Raw genomic sequence first — 25,182 nt, 5'->3', positions numbered from 1 at the left:
CCAACCCAGGATGAGCAACACAGGTGAGCCTGCTGGGTTTGTAGACTCAAAATGCGGTCCTGCCTGAGATAAAAATGCTCAGTCACAGGCTAGATGAGTGCAGAGAGTGGACAGAGACCAGCGAGACAGGAGTGATTGACTGCTTTTCCATTAGGGCACACTGAGGAGTGGAGCCCCAAGCTCTTGGCTCCAGGGCTGGAGATTGGGAGGCCACCATTTTCATCCTCATCCTCTAAAGCTGTGTGGAAAGCCTTCAGGGAACAAAAGCTACGGAGAGCAAACCGAGCAGATTACTTAGCCTGCCCCCTGGCAAGGGCGGTGCAATTCCACTCCAGGGCAAAGACACTCGAGAATCAAAGCAACAGGCCCCTCCCCCAAAAGATCAGCAAGAACAACCCCCAAGATCAAGTTTACCAATCATTGAGAACTGCAAAACTGCAGCGCTAGGGAATATAGTAGATAAAATTCATGGTTTTTTCCCCATGATTCCTTAGGCTTTCCATTTTAATTTTCTTCTCTTTCCTTTTTCAACCAATTTCTTATTTTATCAAATCTTTTTAAAAAATCTTTAATTTTCATTTTTAGTTACATTCTATCCATTCATTGTATTTAATTTTCTTATAAATATATAAGTTTCTTTACAATTTTGGGATGCAGTTTCTTCTAACAGACCAAAATATACCCAGAATCTAGTGTATGACTCTGTTCTCCTGACCTGTCTGATCATATTCCCTCTTTCTCCTCCTCCTCCTCCTCCTCCTCCTTCCTCTTCTTTTTCTTTTGTTTTTGTTTGTGTTTTAGGTTTTTTTGTTTTGTTAAAGTCTTTCTTAATTTTATTATTTACAGATACATTTTATCCTATCAATGTATTTTATTTTATTTTTGTATATATAAGTTTTTCTTTCTTTACAATTTTGAGATCTAGTTTTCCAACAAACAGACCAAAATACACACAGAATCCAGTATATTGCTCTGTTCTGTCCACCTGTCTGATTATATTCTCTTTGTTTATGGTTTTTTGTTTTTGTTTTAATTTTTTAATTTTAACTTTTTTTTAGTCTTGGGTCTCATCTGATTTCTTTAGTTTATATTTCTCTGGGGTCATTGTTCCCATGTTAGTATTTTGTTCTCTCATTCATTTGTTCTTCACTGGACAGAATGGCAAGATGGAAAAACTCACCTCAAAAAAGAGAACAAGAGGCAATACTGACTGCCAGGGTCCTAATCAGTATGGACATAAGTAAGATGTCAGAATTAGAGTTGAGAATAATGATTACAAAGATACTAGGCTTGAAAAAAAGCATTGAAGACACTAGAGAATCCCTTTCTGGAGAAATAAAAGAACTTAAATCTAATCAAATTGAAATAAAAAAGGCTATTAATGAGATGCAATAAAAATGGTGCCTCCAACTGCTAGGATAAATGAGGCAGAAGAGAGAATTAGTGATATAGAAGACCAAATGATGGAGAATAAAGAAGCTGAGAAAAAGAGAGAGAAACAACTACTGGATCACAAGGGGAGAATTCGAGAGATAAGTGATACTATAAAGCAAAACAATATCAGAATAAATAGGGTCCCAGAAGAAGAAGGGAGGGCAGAACGTATATTGGAGCAAATTACAGTGGAGAACTTCCCTAATTTGGGGAAGGAAACAGGCATCCAAGTCCAAGAGGCACAGAGAAACCCCCTCAAAATCAATTAAAATAGGTCAACACCCTGACATATAATAGTGAAACTTGCAAATCTCAGAGACAAAGAGAAAATCCTGAAAGCAGCTTGGGACAAGAGGTCTGTAAACTACAAGGGTAAAAACATTACACTGGCAACAGACCTATCCACAGAGACATGGCAGGCCAGAAAGGACTAGCATGATATATTCAGGGTGCTAAATGAAAAAAATATGCCACCCAGAATACTTTATCCAGCTAGGCTGTCATTCAAAATAGAAGGAGAGATGAAAAGCTTCCAGGACAAACAGAAACTTTAAAAAATTTGTGATCACCAAAGCAGCCCTACAAGAACAATTAAAAGGGATCCTTTAAGGGAAGAAAGAGCCCAAAAGTAACACAGACCAGAAAGGAACAGAGACAATATACAGAAACAGTGACGTTTCAGGTAATACAATGGCACTACCCCCCATATCTTTCAATAGTTACTCTGAATGTAAATAGGCTAAATGCTGCAATCAAAAGACATATGGTATCAGATTGGATAAAAAAGCAAAGCCCATCAATATGCTGTCTACAAAAGACTCATTTTAGACCCAAGGACACCTCCAGATTTAAAGTGTGTGTGGGGGGGTGCCTGGGTGGCACAGCGGTTAAGCATCTGCCTTTGGCTCAGGGCATGATCCCGGCGTTCTGGGATCGAGCCCCACATCAGGCTTCTCCGCTATGAGCCTGCTTCTTCCTCTCCCACTCCCCCTGCTTGTGTTCCCTCTCTCGCTGGCTGTCTCTATCTCTGTCAAATAAATAAATAAATAATCTTTTAAAAAAATTAATAAAGTGGGGGGGGTGGAAAGCCATTTATCATGCTAATGGACATCAAAGGAAAGCTGGGTGGCACTCCTTATATTAGACAAATTAGATTTTAAACCAAAGACTGTAATAAGAGATGAGTAAGGACACTCTATCATACTTAAAGGGTCTATCCAATAAGAAGATCTAACAATTGTAAATATTTATGACCCTAACATGGGAGCAGCCAATTATATTAGCCAATTAATGACAAAATTTCAAAACCACAGTGATAATAATACAAAAATAGTAAGGGCTTTAACACCCCACTCATTGCAAAGGACAGATCTTCTAAGCAGATCAATAAAGAAACAAGGGCTTTGAATGACACACTGGACCAGATGGACCTCACAGATGTATTCAGAACATTCCATCCTAAAGCAACGGAATATGCATTCTTCTCGAGTGCACACAGAACATTCTCCAGAATAGATCACATCCTAAGTCACAAATCAGGTCTCAAGCAGTACAGAAAGACTGGGATCATTCCCTGCATATTTTCAGACCACAATGCTTTGAAACTGGAACTCAATCATAACAGAAAATCTAGAAAGAATTCAAATAAATGTAGTGTAAAGAGCATCCTACCAAAGAATGAATGGATCAACCAGGAAATTAAAGAAGAATTTAAAAAATTCATGGAAACAAATGAAAATGAAAACACAACTTTTCAAAACGTTTGGGATGAAACAAGGCGGCTCTAAGGGGAAGTATACAGCAATACAAGCCTTTTTCAAGAAACAAGAAAGTTCTCAAATATACAACTTAACACTACACCTAAAGGAGCTGGAGAAAGAACAGCAAATAAAATGTAAACCCAGCAAGAGAAGAGAAATAACAAAGATTAAAGCAGAAATCAATGAAATAGAAACCAAAAGAGCAGTAAACAGATCAATGAAACTAGGAGCTAGTTCTTTGAAAGAAATAATAAGATTGATAAACCTCTGGCCAGACTTATCAAAAAAAAAAAGGACCCAAATCAATAAAATCATGAATGAAGGAAGAGAGAACATAAGCAATGCTAAAGAAATACAAACAATTATAAGACGTATTATGAGCAACTATATACCAACAAATTAGGCAGTCTGGAAGAAATGGATGCATTCCTAGAGACATATAAACTATCAAAACTGAACTGGGAAGAAATAGAAAACCTGAACAGACCCAGAACCAGCAAGGAAATTGAAACAGTAATCAAAAATCTCCCAACAAGCAAGAGCCCAGGGGCAGATGGCTTTCCAGTGGAATTCTACCACACATTTAAAGAAGAATTAATACCTATTCTTCTGAAACTGTTTGCAAAAAATAGAAATGGAAGGAAAATATCCAGACTCATTTTATGAGGCCACCATTACCTTGATCCCCAAACCAGACAAAGACCCCACCAAAAAGGAGAATTACAGACCAATATCCCTGATGAACATGGATGCAAAAATTCTCACCAAAATACTAGCCAATAGGATCCAACATTAAAAGGATTATTCACCACCTCCAAGTGGGAGTTATACCTGGGCTGCAAGGTGGCTCATCATCCACAAATCAATCATTGTGATACACTATGTAAATGAAAGAAAGGACAAGAACCATGTGATCCTCTCGATAGATGCAGAAAAAGCATTTAACAAGGTACAGCATCCTTTCTTGATGAAAACTCTTCACAGTGTAGGGATAGAGGGTACATACTTCAGTATCACAAAGGCCATCTATGAAAAGCCCATAGTGAGTATCATTCTCAATGGGGAAAAACTGAGAGCTTTTACCCCAAGGTCAGAAACATAGCAGGGATATCCACTATCACCACTGCTGTTCAACACAGTACTGGACGTTCTAGCCTCAGCAATCAGACAATAAAAAGAAATAAATGGCATCCAAATCAGCAAAGAAGTTAAACTCTCACTCATCGCAGATGACGGGATGCTCTATGTGAAAACCCAAAAGGCTCCACCCCAAAATTGCTAGAACTTATAAGGAATTCAGTAAAGTTGCAGGATATAGAATCAATGCACAGTAATCAGTAGCATTGCTATACACTAACAAGGAGATGGAAGAAAGAAGGAATTTATCCCATTTACAACTGTACCAAAAGCATAAAATACCTAGGAATAAACATAACCAAAGAGGTAAAGGATCTGTGCTCAGAAAACTATAGAACACTCATGAAATTGAGGAAAGGGGTGCCTGGGTAGCGCAGTCGTTAAGTGTCTGCCTTTGGCTCAGGGCGTGATCCCAGCGTTCCGGGATCGAGTCCCACATCAGGATCCTCTGCTGGGAGCCTGCTTCTTCCTCTCCCACTCCTCTACTGTGTTCCCTCTCTCGCTGGTTGTCTCTCTGTCACATAAATAAATAAAATCTTTAAAAAAAAAAAAAGAAAGAAAGAAATTGAGGAAGACACAAAGAAATGGAAAGACTTTCCATGCTCATGGGTTGGAAGAACAAATATTGTTAAACTGTCTATCCTACCTAGAGCAATCTATACATTCAATGCAATCCCTATCAAAATACCACCAACTTCTTTCACAGAGCTTGGAACAAATAATCCTAAAATTTGTATGGAACCAGAAAGGACCCCGAGTAGACAAAGGAATGTTGAAAAAGAAAACCAAACCTGGTGGGATCACAATTCCAGACTTCAAGCTCTATTACAAAGCTGTAATCATCAAAATAATATGATACTGGCAGAAAAACAGACACATTGGTCAATGGAACAGAATAGAGAACTCAGAAATGGACCCTCAACTCTATGGTCAACTAATCTTCAACAAAGCAAGAAAAGATATCCAATGGAAAAAAGATGGTCTCTTCAACAAATGGTGTTGGGAAAATTGGACAGCCACATGCAGAATGAAATTGAACCATTTTCTTACACCATGCACAAAAACAGACTCAAAATGGATGAAAGACCTAAATGTGAGGCAAGAATCCATCAAAATCCCAGAGGAGAACACAGGAAGCAACCTCTGTGACTTCAGCCACAGGAACTTCTTGCTTGACATGTCTCCATAGGCAGGGGAAACAAAGGCAAAGACAAACTATTGGGACTTCAAGATAAAAAGATTTTGCACAGCAAAGGAAACAGTTGACAAAACCAAAAGACAACCAATAGTATGGGAGAATATATTTACAAATGTCTTATCAGATAAAGGACTAGTATCCAAAATTTATAAAGAATTTATCAAACTCAACACCCAAAGAACAAAACAATCCAACCAAGAAATGGGCAGAGAACATAAACAGACATTTCTCCAAAGAAGACATCCAGATGGCAATAGACACATGATAAAGTGCTCCACATCATTCTGCATCAGGGAAATACAAATCAAAACCACAGTGAGATACCACTTCATGCTAGTCAGAATGGCTAAAATTAACAAGTCAGGAAATGACAGATGTTGGTGAGGATGCAAGAAAGGGGAATCCTCTTACACTGTTGGTGGGAACGCAAGCTGGTTCAGCACTCTGCAAAACAGTATGGAGGTTCCTCAAGAAGTTAAAAACAGATCTACCCTATGACCCAGAAATTACACTACTGGGTATTTACCCCAAAGATACAAATGTAGTGATTTGAAGGGGCACCTACACCCCAATGTTTATAGCAGCAATGTCCACAATAGCCAAACTATGAAAAGAGCCCAGATGTCCATCAACAGAAGAATGGATAAAGATTCGTATACATACACAATGGAATACTACTCAGCCATCCTATATATGTGTGTGTATATATATATATTATACATATACGCACACACATATATATGTATGTGTATATATATAATATATTATATATATATAATATATATATATATATCTTACTATTTGCAACGATGTGGATGGAACTAGAGGGTATTATGCTCAGCAAAATAAGTCAATCAGAGAAAGACAATTATCATATGATCTCACTGATAGGTAGAATTTAAGAAACAAGGAAGGGGAAGAGAGGAAAAAATGAAAGAAGACAAAGCCTGAGAGGGAGACAAACCATAAGAGACTCTTAATCTCAGGAAACAAACTGAGGGGTGCTGGCGGGAGGGAGAGTGGGGGTATGGGGTAACTGGGTGCTGGATATTAAGGAGGGCATGTGATGTGATGAGCACTGGGTATTATATAAGACTGATGAATCACTGACCTCTACCCCTGAAACCAATAATACCTTATATGTTAATTAATTGAATTTAAATTAAAAAACAATTAAAAAAAGAAATGAAGAAAGAGATGAAAAATATTCAAGAGAAAGAGCAAATAAAAAAGACAGGTAAAGAAGATTTCATACATATATAAATATAAGACAACAACAAAATAATATATAAATATAAAATAATAAAATATAATTATATATAATGTATAGGGTAATAACATTTTAATATATATCTCATAAGAGTCATCAAAGAAAAGATCAAAGCAAGGAAAATGTACAAATATTTTAAAATATAATTCAAGAAAAAATATTTTAAAGATTTTATTTTAGAGAGAGAGAACTAAGCAGGGGCGAGAAGCAGAGGAAGAGGGAGTGGGAGATAATCTCCAGCAGACTCCACTCTGAGAGCAGAATGGGACATGGGGCTCCATCCATGACCCTGAGATCATGACCTGAGCCAAAACGAAGAGTCAGATGAACCACCCAGGAGTCCACTTCTGGGAAAATTGACCCTGAATGATAAACACTGAAACATATTTTAAAAAATTATTAGACTTTAGGGGTGCTTGGCTGGCTCAGGCAGTAGAGCATGCAACTAATTCTTGATCTCGGGGTTGTGAGTTTAAGCCCCACATTGATTGTGGAGCCTACTTTAGAAAAATGATTAGGCTTTTTAAGAAAAAGAAAATATTCTTTTGATATCCAAAATATAAGTGATAAAAGAATATTTATTATCACCAGACATTCTTGATAGCAATTCTTTATGCCAATAGACAAATATATTTAAGATAGTCACAGAAAAGAATGTGAGCCAAGAATTTTATAACCAGCAAATTTAATTTTCAAATGTAAGGGATGTAAAGAAATTATCAACAACTTGCAGGAAAAAACTCAGAGAATATTATTGCTATGAACCCTTACTTCCAAATCTACTAGAGAATGATCTTTAGATAACCATAAGGGCTGGAATGACATTAATTGTGATAAAGAGGAATGGTGAGCATTGAATTTATGGCAGTACTTAGAAACTATTTGGGATGTAAGGAAGAGAGTATAGTATTTCATGAATATATGCCCTAAAAATTAGATACAACAAAATGTAGAAACAATGGTCAAAGGAAGCATAGGCAAACACATTTTTAGAAACTGCCTTCAATAATTATGTTGTTATTTTTATTGAGTCTGTTTTATGCATAATATGAGTTATGGCATATGAAGAATTACATTATATTTTATCACTCCTAACGTCCTTGAGAATAAATATTTTCAATGTGAGAAAAAGAAGACACAGATCTAAGATAGGGTAGTTATGTAAATACCTTTAGTCTTAAATTCCAAGTTGATAGTTATCAGTTTGAACTCATGAAATACTTCATGTTTGCAGGGGTGGGAGTACAGATAGAGATACAGATTTCCTACTTCTGTCTATTGAAGAGAGAGGACTAGATGACTGATTTCAGTCTTAGGTAGGAAATGTACAACATCTTGTCACCCAAGATAATGAGGACACAATCCAACACTACCTGTTATGTTTAAACTACTTGAAAGCCAAATTGAAGAGGCTTTCACTTGACAAAGATAAGGCAATTTGAGCAATAAATAAAATAATCCCAGTAGACTGAAACACATTGGATGTATTTGGGACAATGAGGACATTATGATATTTCTTGTAAAAAGAATTGGATACAAGGGCCTTTTACTTGTTGAGTTGTAAGAGTTCTTCATATATTATGGATAATAGACCTTCTTAGATATATGATTTGCCAGTATTTTTTCCCATTCGGTAGGTTGTCTTTATACTTTCTTGATAATTCCCTTTGATACACAAAGGTCTTTAATTTTTTTTAAGGATTTTATTTATTTATTTGGGAGAGAGAGTGTGAACATGAGTGGGGGGAGGAGCAGAGGGAAAGGGAAAAGCAGACTCCCCACTAAGCAGGGAGCCCAATGTGGGGCTCGATCCCGGGACTCCAGGATCATGACCTGAGCTGAAGGCAGACGCTTAACCAACTGAGCCACCCAGGCACCCCAAGGTCTTTAATTTTGAAGAAGTGCAAATTATAATCTTTTTTTAAAAGTTTGTTTATTTATTTAAGTAATCACTACACCCAGTGTGGGGCTCAAACTCATGACCCTGAGATTAAGAGTCGAAAGTTCCTCCAACTGAGACAGCCAGGGCTCCTCAAAGTATAATCTTTCATTGTTCAGGTTTTGTTGTTGTATCTCTTTTTTTTAAAGACTTTATTTATTTATTTATTTGAGAGAGAGAGAGAGAGAACACGAACTAGGGGAGAGGAAGCTAGAGAAGGTGACGCAGACTTCCCACTGAGCAGACAGCCCAACGTGGGGCTCCATCCCAGGACCCTGGGATCATGATCTGAGCCAAAGGCAGATGCTTAACCCACTGAGCCACCCAGGTGCCCTTTTGGTGTTGCATCTAAGAAACAACTGGAAAATCTAAGGTCATGGAGATTTGTCCTGTGTTTTCTTCTAAGAGTTTTAAAGTATTTGCTCTTTTATTTAGGTCATTAATCCATTTTGAGTTAATTTTTATACATAAACAATTTGTAAAAATGTACAAATTTCTTTGTTTTTCCATTTTGATATCCAATTGTCCCAGAGCCATTTATTGAAGAAACTATTCTTTATCCCAATTTGCCAGAGAAATTAGGCTGGAAAAGTGGGGGGGGGGGGGCAGGAATGAACCGTGAGGACATTATGCTAGGTAAAACAAGCCAGTCACAAAAAGGCAAATACTGTGTAATCCCACTCACATGTCAAAATCATAAAGACAGACAGAAGAATGGTGGTTGCCAGGAGTTGGGAGAAGGGGGAAATAAGGAGTTATTGTTTAATCTGTATGAAATTTCAGTTTTACAAGATGAAATATGAGGATGAATGGTAGTGATGATTGCACAACAATGTGAATGTTTTGAATGCCTCTGAACTATACACTTAAAAATGAAAAGTTTGTATTTTGTATTTTATGTATTATACCACAAATAGAAAAAAAAATAAAGGAAAAAGAGAATTTTAAAGATGTGTCCATCAGGAGTTCCAAAAGGAAACATTAGAAAGAATTAGGGTAAGGCAATATTTTTAAATATAACGATGGAGGTATTTCCTGTGTTAAAGAATCTCCAGTTAAGGGGCGCCTGGGTGGCTCAGTCGTTAAGCATCTGCCTTTGGCACAGGGCGTGATCCCAGCGTTCTGGCATCAAGCCCCACGTCGGGCTCCTCCGCTAGAAGCCTGCTTCTTCCTCTCCCACTCCCCCTGCTTGTGTTCCCTCTCTCGCTGGCTGTCTCTCTCTGTCAAATAAATAAATAAAATCTTTAAAAAAAAAAAAAGAATCTCCAGTTAAATGCATCTCCAGAATAAAAAAGCATACTTAATTCTGGACAAGATAATTAAAAACAAATCCTTACCTAGACAATCGGGGAAATGGCAGAACACCTAAGACAACAAAAAAAAGAGAGAGAAATTAAAATGTTTATACAAAAAGTCAAATTAGAATAAATATAAACTTCTCATTAAGAGCAACGATATCTGAGTATGATGCAATAGCATATTTAATGTGCTGAGGAAAATAATTATCAATTTAGAATTCTATACCTGCTTACTTAAATGATCCTTCAAGAGTGAAAGCAAATAAACACTTTTTATGGCAGAGACTGAGGGAGTTTACTTCTCACAGACCCTTGCTGAAGAACCAATAAACGAGATATTTCAATAAGGAGGAATTAAAAAATTCCTTTTTTTAAAAAAAAACATTTTGTTTTCTTAAGTAATCTCTACACCCAATGTGGGGCTCAGACTTAAAACCCCAAGATTAAGAGTTGTATGCTCTACTGAGCCAGCCACGCACCCCAATAAGCAGAATTTTAAATGAGAACCAAAGAATGGCATTCAGGAAGCAATGACAAAAAAACAATATGTACATATTTACATTGGAAACTATAGTAACTGCATACTACATAAATAATAGAATAAGAATAATGGTTAGTCAAAGGAAAGTTAAAATTAAGGTAACCCCTTTTGAAATAAAGGACCTAGGCAATTAAGCATCAGTGGATGATAGAGCCATGATAGGATGAGCACAATTATTAACTCAGGGATTGAAACATATAAAATAGATTTTTTCATATATAATATTTTAATCCATTGTAGTTATTTACTGATGATCATAAAATGTAATCTTCAGTCATTTCAACTTTTGATATGCTCTGAGTCATTTCTCTATTTCTCTGCATTCTGCTATAACAAGATTTTCCAGGATCATTTTATACATTTCCTGTCCCACACATGATTCACTCATTTTTCCAAGGAAGTTTCATTTTTTAAAATGGGAAATAGTAATTAGGGACCATGATCTGGAAACTACGAATGTTTATTACTACTAAATTGGTAATTGTCCCTATGCTTTTCAGTACATAGCTAAGAATGAATATATTATGTCATGTTACATTATTATGCTATGTTGTTTTGTTATGTTATGTTAGGAATATAACATGAGTTCATACTGAACGATTGAAAAACTTAGGTTTTTACTTAAACTCATTGATCTTACATCAGTATTTCCTTTGTCTCATGTCAAAAATCCAAGTTCACAAAGACACAAACATAATTCTTATTTGTTTCATCCCACACACTGACACAATTATCACAGAATAACAATACACACAGTAACACCCACAATACAATTACAGAAAATAGCTTAAAATTAGTGTAAATTTACTTTTCCCTTAGGGAAAATTCAACTTATTAAATCAAGCATGTGAAGTCACTTGACGTTCTTTGCTAAATGGTTACATTGCCAACTGAATACACAAGTTTTACTTGTTTCATTTTACTTTCAATTTTTAGAGATTGCTTTTTAAAATTTTATTACGTTTTATAATGCATAAAATATTAATATGGAGTATATGAAAAAGAAATTAGAGTTAAAATATTCTGAAGTTCTATTTTTTAAGAGGGAGCACACATATAATTTAAATAGATATGTCTAAATCAAGTATGTGTTTTTAAAAATGTAAGAATAACTACTAAAAGAATACAACAATAAATAGTAATGAGAATAAGGAAAATTTGAACGATCAAACAAAAGGCAGTGTATTAGCTACTCTTAGTATATAAGAAATTACCCCAAATCTTAGTAGCTTAACAAGAAATATTTATTATCTCACAGTTTCTGTGAGTCAGTAATTCAGAAGTTCAGCTACATGGATCTGACTTGGGGTCTCTCATGATGTTGCAGTCCACACGTCTGCCAGTACTGTAGTCATCTGAAGGTCTGGCTGGGGCTGACAGATCTACTCCAAGGCCCAGTCATGTGGCTGTTAGTATGAGGCCTCAGTTCTTCACTATCTAGCTCCAACAATTTGCACACTGTCATTTCCACTTTATTTGATTCATCAAAAGCAAATACCTAAGTGCAGTCCATACTCAAGGAAAGGGAAATTAGGCACCACCAATTAAATGGGTGAGTATCAGGAATTTGCAGACATATGTCAAAACTGTTACAGGTAGAAAGGAAGAAAACACATAAGCAAAGAAAAACTTAGTAAATAGGAAACACAAAATAAAATATTAAAAATGGGTACAAAAATAGGAGTAATTTCAGTGAGGATGAATAGATTTATTATGCTTGCCTATTAAAAGAGAAATACTTAAAGCAGCTTTCTAGCAGTTTTCAATCACAAGTGGAACATTTGCAAAAACTGACCACCAATTAGGTCAGAAGAGACTTATTTACAAATATATATTTTTTAAGATTTTATTTATTTATTTATTTGAGAGAGAAACAGAGAGAATGAGAGAGAGAGAGAGAACATGAGTGGGGTGAGAGGCAGAGGGAGGAGCAGACTCGCGGCTGAGCAGGAAGCCTGATGCGACGCTCAATCCTGGGACTCCAGGATCATGACCTGAGCCGAGGACAGATGCTTAACGAACTGAGCCACCCAGGTGCCCCAGAGACTTATTTACAAATATTTAAGAATAGGTCTTATGCAGACTGTGGTGCACAAAAATGACAACTTAATCAAAAAACAGAGTAATACTGGGGCACCTGGGTGGCTCAGTCAGTTGAGGGACCAACTCCTGGTTTCAGCTGAGGTCATAATCCCATGGGTTGTGAGACAGAGCCCTGTGTCAAGCTCTTCACTCAGCAGGGAGTCTCCTTGAGATTCTCTCCCTCTGCCCCTCCCCCTGATCACATGCTTTCTCATGCTTTTGCTCTCTCTCCCTCCCTCTAAAAAGAAATAAATAAATCTAAAAAAATATTTTATTTTTTAAGTAATCCCCATACCTAATGTTGGGCTCAAACTTATAACCCAATTGATCCAGCCCAACACCTTGAATATAGGAATATTTTTAAAAGTTTAAAAGAAATTAAAGCAATAACCAAAAGTCTCCAAAAAGTAGCAGATCCAGATATTTTTAAGATAATGTTTTTTATTTTGAAATAATTTGAAACCTACAAAGAGTTGTATTTGTACAAAAATTTCCTGCATACTCTTGTACTCAGATTCACTGATTGCTAAGATTTTGCAACATCTGCTTTGTTGCTTCCTTTCTCTCTATATATATGCTCATGCTTGTTTTTTTCCAGAATTATTTGAGTTAGTTGCAGACATAATGTTGCTTTGTCCTTAAATGCTTCAGCATGTATTAAATTACAAGGGTATTCTCTTTCATATATATAAAGGAAGTGGAGACATACGGATGACCAACAAACACACGAAAAGGTGCTCAACATCACTCATCACCAGGGAAATGCAAATCAAAATTACATTGAGATATCACCTAACACCTCTCAGAATAGCTAAAATCAAAAACACAAGGAACAACAAGTATTGGTCAGTATGTGGAGAAAAAGGAACCCTTGTGCACTGTTGGTGGGACTGCAAACAGGTACAGCCACTGTGGAAAACAGTACGGGGGTTCCTTAAAAAATTAAAAATAGTCATGATGAGCACAAGGTGATGTATGGAAATGTTGAATTACAATATGATACACCTGAAGCTAATACAGCACTGTATATTAACTAACAGGAATTAAAATAAAACTTTAAAAAATTAAAAATAGAATTACCATATGACCCAGGAATTCCACTACTGGGTATTTATCCAAAGAATACAAAAACACTAATTCAAAAAGATATATACACCCCTATGTTTATTGCAGCCTTATCTACAATACCCAAATTATGGAAGTAACCCAAGTGTCTATTAATAGATGAATGGATAAAAAAGATGTGAGATGCATGCACACACACACACACACACACACATACTGGAATATTACTCAGCCATAAAAAATGAAATCTTGCCATTTGCAACAACATGGATAGAGCTAGAGAGTATAATACTAAGTGAAATAAGTCAGTCAGAGAAAGACAAATACCATATGATTTCACTTATATGTGGAATTTAAGAAACAAATGACCAAAGAAAAGAGACAAACCAAAAAAACAGACTCAACTATAGAGAACAAACTGATGGTTATCAGAAAGGAACGGGATGGGGATGGGTGAAATAGGTGAAGGGGATTAAGAGTACACTTACCGTGATGAGCACTGGATAAGGTATAAAATTGTCAAATCACCATATTGTACACCTGAACCTAATATAACACTGTATGTTAACTAATTGGAATTACAATAAAAACTTAAAAAAATAAATTAATTAAAAAAATAAAAATAGGGGTACCTTGTGGCTCAGTCAGTTGAGTGTCTCACTCTTGATGTCAGATCAGGTCATGATCTCAGGATAGAATCTTGCATCAGGTGCCATGCTCAGCAAGCAGCCTGCTTGAGGATTCTCTCTCTCCCCCTGTCCGTCCCCCCACTCATGCTCTCCTGTCTCTCAAATAAATAAATAAAATTACCAAACTCATTCTATGAGGCCAGGATTACCTTGATCCCAAAATGAGGCAGAGACCCCATCAAAAAGGAGAATTACAGACCGATATCCCTGATGAATATGAATGCCAAAATTCTCAACAAGATCCTAGCTAATAGGCTCCAACAGTACAGCAAAAGGATTATCCATCACAACCAGGTGGGATTCATCCCTGCAATGCAAGGGTGGTTCAACATTCAGAAATCAATCAGTGTGATAGAACACATCAATAAGAGAAAAGACAAGAATCATACGGTCCTCTCAATTGATGCAGAAAAAGCATTTGACAAAATACAGCATCCTTTCCTGATTAAAACCCTTCAAACTGTAGGGATAGAGGGTACATTCCTCAATTTCATAAAAACCATCTATGAAAAGCCTACGGTGAATAACATTCTCAATGGGGAAAAGCTGGAAGCCTTTCCCTTAAGATCAGGAACACGACAAAGATGCCCACTCTCATCATTATTGTTCAAACATAGTACTAGAAGTCCTAGCAACAGCAATCAGACAACAAAAAAAAATAAAATGTATTCAAATTGGCAAAGAAGAAGTCAAACTCTCTCTCTTCACAGATGACATGATACTTTATATGGAAAACCCAAAGGCCTCCACCCCGAAATTACTAGAACTCATCCAACAATTCAGTAAAGTGGCAGGATACAAAATCAATTCTCAGAAATTAGTTGCATTTCTATACACGAACGATGAGACTGAAGAAAGAGAAATTAGGGAATCGATTCCATTTACAATAACACCCAAAACCATAAGATATCTCGGAATAAACTTAAACAGAGAGGTAAAGAATTGATACTCTAGAAACTACAGAACACTGATGAAAGACATTGAAGAAGACACAAAAAGATGGAAAAACATTCCATGCTCATGGATCGGAAGAATAAACATAGTTAAAAGTTAAAATGTGCTGCTACCCAGAGCAATCTATACTTTCAACTCCATCCCGATCAAAATACCAATGACATTTTTCAAAGAACTGAAACAAACAGCCCTTAAATTTGAGTGGAACCAGAAAAGAGCCCGAATCACCAAAAATGAAAAACAAAGCTGGGGGCATCACAATGCCAGATTTCAAACTGTACTACAAAGCTGTGATCACCAAGACAGCATGGTACTGGCACAAAACAGACACATAGACGAATGGAACAGAATAGAGACTAGAAATGTACCCTCGGCTGTATGGTCAACTAATCTTTGATGAAGCAGGAAAAAACATCCAGTGGAAAAAAGACCATCTCTTCAATAAATGGTGCTGGGAACACTGGACAGCTACATGCAAAAGAATGAAACTTGACCACTCTCTCACACCATACACAAACTCCAAATGGGTGAACTACCTCAATGTGAGACAGGAATCCATCAAAATCATGGAGGAGAACATAGGCTGTAACCTCTTCAACATCGGCCACAGCAACTTTTTTCATGACACATCTCCAAAGGCAAGGGAAACAAAAGAAAAAATGAACTTTTGGGACTCCATCAAGATAAAAAGCTTCTGCACAACAAAGGAAACAGTCAACAAAACAAGAGTCAACCTACGGAATGGGAGAAGATATTTGCAAATGACAGTACAGATTAAAGACTGGTATCCATGATCTATAAAGAACTTCTCAAACTCAATACATGAGAAACAAATAATCAAATCAAAAAATGGGCAGAAGATATGAACAGACACTTTTCCAAGGAAGACATACAAATGGCTAATAGACACATGAAAAAATGTTCAACATCATTAGCCATCAGGGAAATTTAAATCAAAACCACACTGAGATATCACCTTATGCCAGTCAGAATGGCAAAAATTGACAAGGCAAGAAACAACAAATGTTGGAGAGGTTGTGGAGAAAGGGAAACCCTCTTATACTGTTAGTGGGAATGCAAGTTGGTACAGCCACTATGGAAAACAGTGTGGAGATCCCTCACAAAGTTAAAAATTGAGCTACCCTATGATCCAGCCATTGCACTATTGGGTATTTACCCCAAAGATACAGACGTAGTGAAGAGAAGGGCCATATGCACCCCAGTGTTCATAGCAGCATTGTCCACAATAGCTAAACTCTGGAAGGAGCCGAGTTGCCCTTCAACAGATGACTGGATAAAGAAGATGTGGTCCATATATACAATGGAATGTTACTGAGCCTTCAGAAAGAACGATTACCCAACATTTACAGCAACATGTACTGGACTGGAGGAGATTATGCCAAGTGAAATACGTCAAGCAGAGAAAGGCAATTATCATATGGTTTCACTCATTTGTGGAACATAAGGAATAGCAGGAAGATTGGTAGGAGAAGGAAGGGAATAATGAAGGCGGGGTAAGCAAAAGTGGGAATGAACCACGAGAGACTATGGACTCTGGGAAACAAACTGAGGGTTTCAGAGGGGAGGGGGTGGGGGGATGGGCTAGGCCGGTGATGGGTATTAAGGAGGGCACGTATTGCATGGAGCATTGGGTGATTTATGCAAACAATGAATCATGGAACACTACATCAAAAACTAATGATGTACTGTATGGTGACTAACATAACAATAAAAATTTAAAAATAAAAATAAATAATAAAAGAAATTTTCTCAACATTCAAATATAAACTGAAAAGTATACAATCTTGTGCTATCATGGTTCTCATGAGGTCATTACTCAGCTAATAAATCAGAGTCTCTAAAAAACACATATATAAATATATATATGAAGCATTAAATTCCACTGATAGAATACTATTATCTAGTATTCAAATTTTATCAGTTGTTCTAATATTTTCCATAATAGCGACTTTCCCCACCTGTGCTTCCGTCCAGGATCTTGTACAGAAACAGCTGTTGTATTTATTTGCCACATCTCTTTTCTTCTTCAATCTGTGACGGCCCCTTGGCCTTTTTGTCTTTCAAGACCTTGACAGTTTTGAAGAGCCCAGGCCAGTGATTTTGCCAACAGAGAATGAATTTTAAAGATGTTACCCTGGTGATTCTAATGCCCTCTGTAATTTGAGAACCACTAACTCAAACGGTTCTTTCTGGCAAAGCTGTCCGTTCCTCCCCAGCTACACAGATGCATTGGATCCTGTTGTTCTCAAGGAGATACAAAGATACTGCTGGGTTCACATTTTGCTTATCTGTGTCACTCACACTAGCTCAATACCTGGCACCTTGTAGGCACTTAATGAAAATTGGACTTGGGAGCAGCATACACCAGGGCTTCCGGCCTGCCTGTACTGGTGACTGACCAGGACAATGACTTAGCCTCTCCAGATCATGTTTCCCATCTGTCAACCCAGTTGCAGAAGTTGAGGGTAGGTTGCTCTCTTAGGGCTCTTGCAGACTTAAAGCTTGGTTGTTGACCCTCACAAGGTTTAGCCCAGGACCCCTTTCCTTCCCTCTAGGAGCTGCACTGGAAGGCATAGGTCTCCAAAATCAGTCACTGATTCTTTCATCATATACCTATGGATCATCTATGAGGGAGAACCTATGACTTGATTCTTAGCACTAGAATACGGTAAAGGTGATGGGGATGTTATTCCCTTGCTTAGGTTGCATTATGAACGATCCCTCTTAGCAGATTGAACAGAGAGACTCTTTGTTGGCTCAATGAAGTAAGTAACCATTTTGAGGAAGTCCACATGGCAAGGAACTGTGGGCAACATCCAGGATTTTCAGTCAGCTTCCAGCCGACAACAAAAAGCTGGAGCACTCCATCACACAGCCTCAAGGAAATGAATTCAGTAAACATCTGAATGATCTTTGAAGTAGATTCTTCCCTAGTTAAGCCTACAGGTGAGAATTCAGTGTGGCCAATACCTTAATTGCAGCCTTGTGAGACTCTGAGGCAGAGGACCCAGCTAAGTCATACCTGCATTTCTAGCCCACAGAAACTGGAGAATAAAAATTTCATTAAAAATAGCAAAAAAAGAAATTAATTCTTTCACTGTTCTGTAGGACAGAAGTTCAAAATCAGATTAACTGGCCAAAGCAAGGTGTTAGGAGGGCTGTACTCCCTCTGGGGGCTCTAGCAAAAAATACATTCCTTACCATTTCCAGCTTCTGATGGCTATGACATGTCTTAATTTGTAGTGATATCATTCCAATATTTACCTCTATGGCCACATTGCTTTCTTCTCTTCTGTGTGTCAAATCTTATAAAGACCCTCTTATAAGGATACATATGAATGCATTTAGGGCCCACAGTGATTATCCCATACCGTCCTTAACTCAAGATCCTTAATTTAATCACATTTGCAAATCTTTGCCATATAGGAAACATTTACAGATTTCAGGGATTAGATTACTTAGGTTAATATTAGGTTTACTAGGTTTGTTTTTTTTTTTTTTACGCTATTAAAATTGCCTATTCTTTTTTTTTTTTTAAAGATTTTTATTTATTTATTCGACAGAGATAGAGACAGCCAGCGAGAGAGGGAACACAAGCACGGGGAGTGGGAGAGGAAGAAGCAGGCTCATAGCACAGGAGGCTGATGTGGGGCTCGATCCTGTAACGCCGGGATCACGCCCTGAGCCGAAGGCAGACGCTTTAACCGCTGTGCCACCCAGGCGCCCCTAAAATTACCCATTCTTGTATGAGTTTTGGCAGATTGTCTTTTGAGGAATTTTAGTTCATTTCACCTGGGTTATCAAAATTGTAGGCATAGAGTCATTCACAGTATGACTTCACTATTGTTTTGATGTTCATAGGATCTGTAATAAGTTCCCTTTTTCATTTCTGATGTTAATAATTTGTATCCTCTCTTTTTTTTTTTCTTGGTTTGCCTGACCAGGGTTCATTAATTTGATTGAACTTTTCAAAGAACCAGCTTTTAATTTCATTGATTTTCTGTATTGATTTGTTTTCAATTTAATTGATGTCTGTTCTGATCATTATTATTTTTTTTTCTGCTTACTTTATGTTTAATTTGCCTTTTTTTTTTCCTAGTTTCCTAAGGTGGAAACTTAGATGATTAATTTTCGATCTTATTTCTTTTCTAATATATGAACTCAGTGCTATAAATCTCCCTCTAAGTATATTTTCACTGTATCCCACAAATTTTGATAAGTTCTTTTTTCATTTTCCTTTAGTTCGTAATATTTTTAGTTTCTCTTGAGATTTCTTCTTTGACCTATATGTTTAGAAGTGTGTTGTTTAATCTGCATGTGTTTTTGGATTTTCCAGTTCTCTTTCTGTTATTTAATTCTAGCTTATTTATACTGGGGTCTGAGATAAGGCATTGTGCAATTTCTATTCTTTTAAATCTGATAAAGTATGTTTTATGTTGGAGAATGTGATCTATCCTGGTGAATGACTCATGTGAGCTTGAGAAGAATGTGTATTCTGCTCTTATTGAAGTACACTGTTGATGTCCAGTTGAGTGATGGTGCTGTTGGGTTCAACTATGTCCTTAGAGATTCTCTGCTGCTAGATCTGTTCATTTTTTAGAGGTGGGGAAGGGATAGAGTGAATGGGAGAGAGAATCCTAAGCAGGTTCTATGCCCAGCATGCAGCTGGATGCTGGGCTTGATTTCACAACCCTGAGATCATGACCTGAGCTGAAATCAAGAGTCAAATGCTCAACCAACTGAACCACCCAGGCATCCCTGGATCTGTTCATTGGTGATAGAGGGGTGTTGAAACCTCCAGCTATGATATTGGAGTTATCTATTTCTTTTCTCAATTCTATTAGTTTTTGCCTCATTGTTTGGCGCTCTGCTCTTAAGCTCATACATGTTACGGATTGTTAAATCTTCTTGGAGAATTGACTCCTTTATCAATATGTAATACTTTTCTTTATCCTTGATAACTTTTTTGCTTTGAAGTCTGCCCTGTCTGAAATTAATATAGCTATTCTCACTTTATTTTGATTAGTGTTAGCATGGTATATTTTTCCCATCCATTTACTTTTTTATTTATTTTATTTTATTTTTATTTGTTAGAGAGAGAGAGCACAAGCAAAAGTAGTGGCAGGCAGAGGGAAAAGGAGAAGCAGGTTCCCTGCTGACCAAGGAGCCCAACGTGGGACTTGATCCCAAGACCCTGGGATCATGACATGAGCCAAAGGCAGACACTTAACTGACTGAGCCACTCAGGCATCCCATCTATCCATTTACTTTTAAAAAAAGTTTTTATATTAGGGGTGCCTGGTTGGCTCAGTCAGTTAAGCATCTGCCTTCAGCTCAGGTCATGATCCCAGAACCCTAGGATCAAGCCCCGCATCAGGCTTCGTGATCAGCAGGGAGTCTGCTTGTCCCTCTCCCTCCATTCCTCCCCTGCTTATGCTGTCTCTTGCTCTGTGCTCTCTCTCAAATAAATAAATAGAATCTTTTTAAAAAAATAAAAGTTTTTTTTTTAAAAGATTTTATTTATTTATTCGACAGAGATAGAGACAGCCAGCGAGAGAGGGAACACAAGCAGGGGGAGTGGGAGAGGAAGAAGCAGGCTCATAGCAGAGGAGCCTGATGTGGGGCTCGATCCCATAATGCCAGGATCACGCCCTGAGCCGAAGGCAGACGCCCAACCGCTGTGCCACCCAGGCGCCCCTAAAAAAATAAAAGTTTTTATTTTAATTCCAGTATAGTTAACATGCAGTGCAATATTAGTTTCAGGTATACAATATAGTGAGACAACACTTCCATACAACACCTGGTGCTCATCACAAATGAAGAAGTACTGACAATATTTTTTTAAGTAAGCTCTATTTCCAACACAGGGCTTGAACTCATGACCTCAAGACCAATAGTCCCGTGCTCTACTGACTGAGCCAGCGAGGCTCCCCCATTTACTTTTAATCTGTATGTGTTTTTACATTTAAAATTGGTTTCTTATCACAGTGTGTAGTTGAGTTTTGTTTTCTGATCCTTTCTGACAACCTCTCTTTTAATTGGTACCATTGACATTCAAACTGATTATTGACATATTTGGATTAATGTCTACCATATTTGTTATTTTTTTCTCTCTGTTGCACTTGTTGTTCATTCCTATTTTTGTTTTCAACTCCTTTTCTGTTTTTTGTGGTTTTAATTGAGCATTTTATATGTTTTCTTTCTTTCTTTCTTTCGACCAGGTCTCATCAAATGTCCTGGGCAAAACTGCACACATTGCTTGTTCCACCTCTGCCCAACACAGGGAGTTTGACCTGTTCTGTGCAAGCCTGGACTGGTCCCTCAGCATCCATGGTCATGACCTCAGTCTTCTAGGGAGCTGAAATCACAGGCTTGCACACTTGGCCTGGCTCTCATTTCTGAAGTCAATTACACTTTTTGTTTAAAGATTTATTTATTTATTTATTTATTTATTTATTTATTTATTTATTTATTTTAGGGGGGTAGAGGGAGAGAGAGAGAGAGAGAATCTCCAGCAGACTCCCCACTAAGCGTGGAGCTCCAGGTGGGGCACCATCTCGTGCCGCATGAGATCATTACCTGAGGCAAAATCAAGAGTCAGATGCTTAACCAACTGAGCCGCCCAGATGCCTCAATTATGCTTTTTAAAATACTTTTTTAAAAAAGATTTTATTTATTTATTTGAGATAGAGTGTGAGAGAGAGAGCGTGAGTGGGGGACAGAGGGAGAGGGGGAAGCAGGCAGGAGCCTGTCATGGGGCTCAGTCCCAGGACCCTGGGATTATGACCTGAGCTGAAGGCAGACACTTAACCAGCTGAGCCACCCAAATACCCCTAAATACTTTTTTTGAAAACTTTTTTTTTAGTGATTACTGTAGAGTTCATAATGTACATTTTGAAGTCCACTTTCAAACAACATTATATCACTTCATGGGTAGTGTGAATACCTTATAAAACAATATAATCTTAATTCCTCCTTCTTATCCCTTGTGTCACTGCTGTCATTCATTTCATTTATATATAAGCATACAAAAGCATACATATACACATATACATATGTATATGTATATACATATGTACAAAGTTATTTTCATAAGCATACATCATGAAATACATTGTTGCTATTCTTGTTTTGAAAGTTTGAAATACTGTGATAATTATCAAAATGTGACACAGAGGGGCACGTTGGTGGTTCAGTCAGTTAAGCATTGAGTCTTGCTTTCAGCTCAGGTCATGATCTCAGGGTCGTGGGATCAAGGCCTGAGTCAGGCTCTGTGCTCAGTGGGGAGTTTGCTTCAGATTATTTCCTTCTTTCCCTCCCCCTGCTCATGCACACCCACTTTCTCTCTCTCTACAATAAATAAATCTTTTTATTTATTTTATCTTTTTTAAAGATTTTATTTATTTATTTGACAGAGATAGAGACAGCCAGCGAGAGAGGGAACACAAGCAGGGGGAGTGGGAGAGGAAGAAGCAGGCTCATAACGGAGGAGCCTGATGTGGGGCTCCATCCCGTAACGCCGGAATCACGTCCTGAGCCGAAGGCAGACGCTTAACCGCTGTGCCACCCAGGTTCCCCTAAATAAATCTTTTTAAAAAATGTGACACAGAGACAAGAAGTGAGCACATGCTGTTGGAAAAATGGCATTGATAGACTAGCTAGACTCAGAGTTGCCACAAATCTTCACTTTGTAGAAAACACAGCATCTGTGAAGTGTAATAAAGCAAATCACAATAAAATACACATGACTTAAACATCATGATACAAGCATACCCCTGTCTCTCTCTCCCTCTCCTCAAAACTCTACATCCCCTGAGTTGCAACAGTATTGAAATTAGGCCAGTGAATAACCCTAGAATCACCTCTAACAGTTCAAATGAAAGGAAGAGTTAGACATCTAACTTTAAATCAAAAGCTAGAAATGATTAAACTTACTGAAGAAGGCATGTTGAAAGCCAAGGTAGGTTGAAAGCTAGGTATCTTGTGCCAAACAGCCAAATTGTGAATGGAAAAAAGTTCTTGAAGGAAGTTAAAATTGCTCTGGTGAACACCCAGATAATAAGAAAGCAAAACAGCCTATCCCTGGTATGGAGAACATTTCAATGGTCTGAATAGTAGATCAAATCACCCACATATTCCCTTAACCCAAAGCCTAATCCAGAGCAAGCCCTAACTGTCTTCAGTTCTGTGAAGGCTGAGAGAGGTGAGAAAGCTGGAGATGAAAAGTTTGAAGCTAGCTGAGATTGGCTCATCAGGTTTAAGGAAAGGAGATATTTCCATAACAAATGTGCAAAGTAAAGCAGCAAGTGCTGATGCAGAAGCTGCAGCAAGTTATCCTGAAGATCTAGCTTAGATAATTAATAAAGGTGGCCACACTAAACAACAGATTTTCGTTTTATACAAAACGACCTTCTACTCGAAGAAAATGCCATCTAGCATTTTTCATAGCTAGAGAGGAGAAAGCTTCAAAGCTTCAAAGGACAGGCTGTCTTGTTAGGTGCTAACACAGCTGGTGTCTTTAAGTTGAAGCCAATGCTCATTGACCATTCTGAAAATTGTAGGGCCCTTAACAATTGTGCTAAATCTACTCTGTCTGTGGTCTATAGATGGAACAACAAACCCTGGATGACAGCTTATCTGTTTACAATGTGGCTTACTGAATATTTTATTTTTTTATTTTATTTTTGTAACTTTTACTTATTTTTTATTTTTTATAATAATTTTTTATTATGTTATGTTAGTCACCATACAGTACATCCTTAGTTTTTGATGTAGTGTTCCATGATTCATTATTTGTGTATAACACCCAGTGCTCCAGCTTACTGAATATTTTAAGCCAACTATTAAGACCTACTGCTCAAAATAAATAAATAAATAAATAATAAAATTAAAAAAGATTCCTTTCAAAATATTACTTCTCACTAACAATGCACTTGGTCACCTAAGAGCTCTGATGGAGATGTACGATAAGATTAATGTTGTCTTCTTGCCTGCTGATGCAACATCCATCCTGCAGCCCATGGACCAAGGAGTAACTTTGACTTTCAAGTCTTATTTCAGAAGTATGTTTGGTAAGGCCATAGCTGCCAAGATAGAGATTCCTCTGATGGGTCTAGATAAAGTAAACTGAAAACTTTCTGGAAAAGATGCACCATTCTAAATGCCATTAAGAACATTTGTGAGGACACCTGGGTGGCTCAGTCAGTTAAGTGCCTACCTTCAGCTCAGGTCATGATCCCAAGGTCCTGGGATCGAGTCCCACATCGGGCTCCTTGCTCAGCAGGGAGCCTGCTTCTCCCTCTGCCTGCTGCTCTCTTGCACGCTCTCTCTCTCTCCCTCTGACAAATAAATAAATAAATAAATAAATAAATAAAAAAAATCTTTAAAAAAATAAATTCCAGTTACTTAACATATAGTGTAATATTAGTTTCAGGTGTACAATATAGTGATTCATACTTCCATACATTACCTGGTGCTCCTCAGGACAAGTGCACTCCTTAATCCCCATCACCTCTTTAACCCATCCCCCCACCCACTTCTCTTCTGGTGACCATCAGTTTCTCTATAGTTAAGAGTCTGTTTCGGGTGCTGTGTGGCTCAGTGTGTTAAGTGTCCAGCTCTTGATTTCAGCTCAGGTCATGATCTCAGGGTCCTGGGAAGGAGCCCTGCATCTGGCTCCATGCTCAGTGGGAAGTCTGCTGAGGATTCTCTCTCTCCTTCACTCTCTGTCCCTTCCCTTGCTTTCTATCTCTCTTTCTCTAAAATAAATAAATAAATCTCTGGGGGAAAAAAAG

The sequence above is a fragment of the Ursus maritimus genome, unplaced genomic scaffold (genome assembly GCF_017311325.1).
Source record: "Ursus maritimus isolate PB19 unplaced genomic scaffold, ASM1731132v1 scaffold_10, whole genome shotgun sequence".
Taxonomy (NCBI): Eukaryota; Metazoa; Chordata; class Mammalia; order Carnivora; family Ursidae; genus Ursus; species Ursus maritimus.
This window is presented reverse-complemented; position numbering follows the sequence as displayed.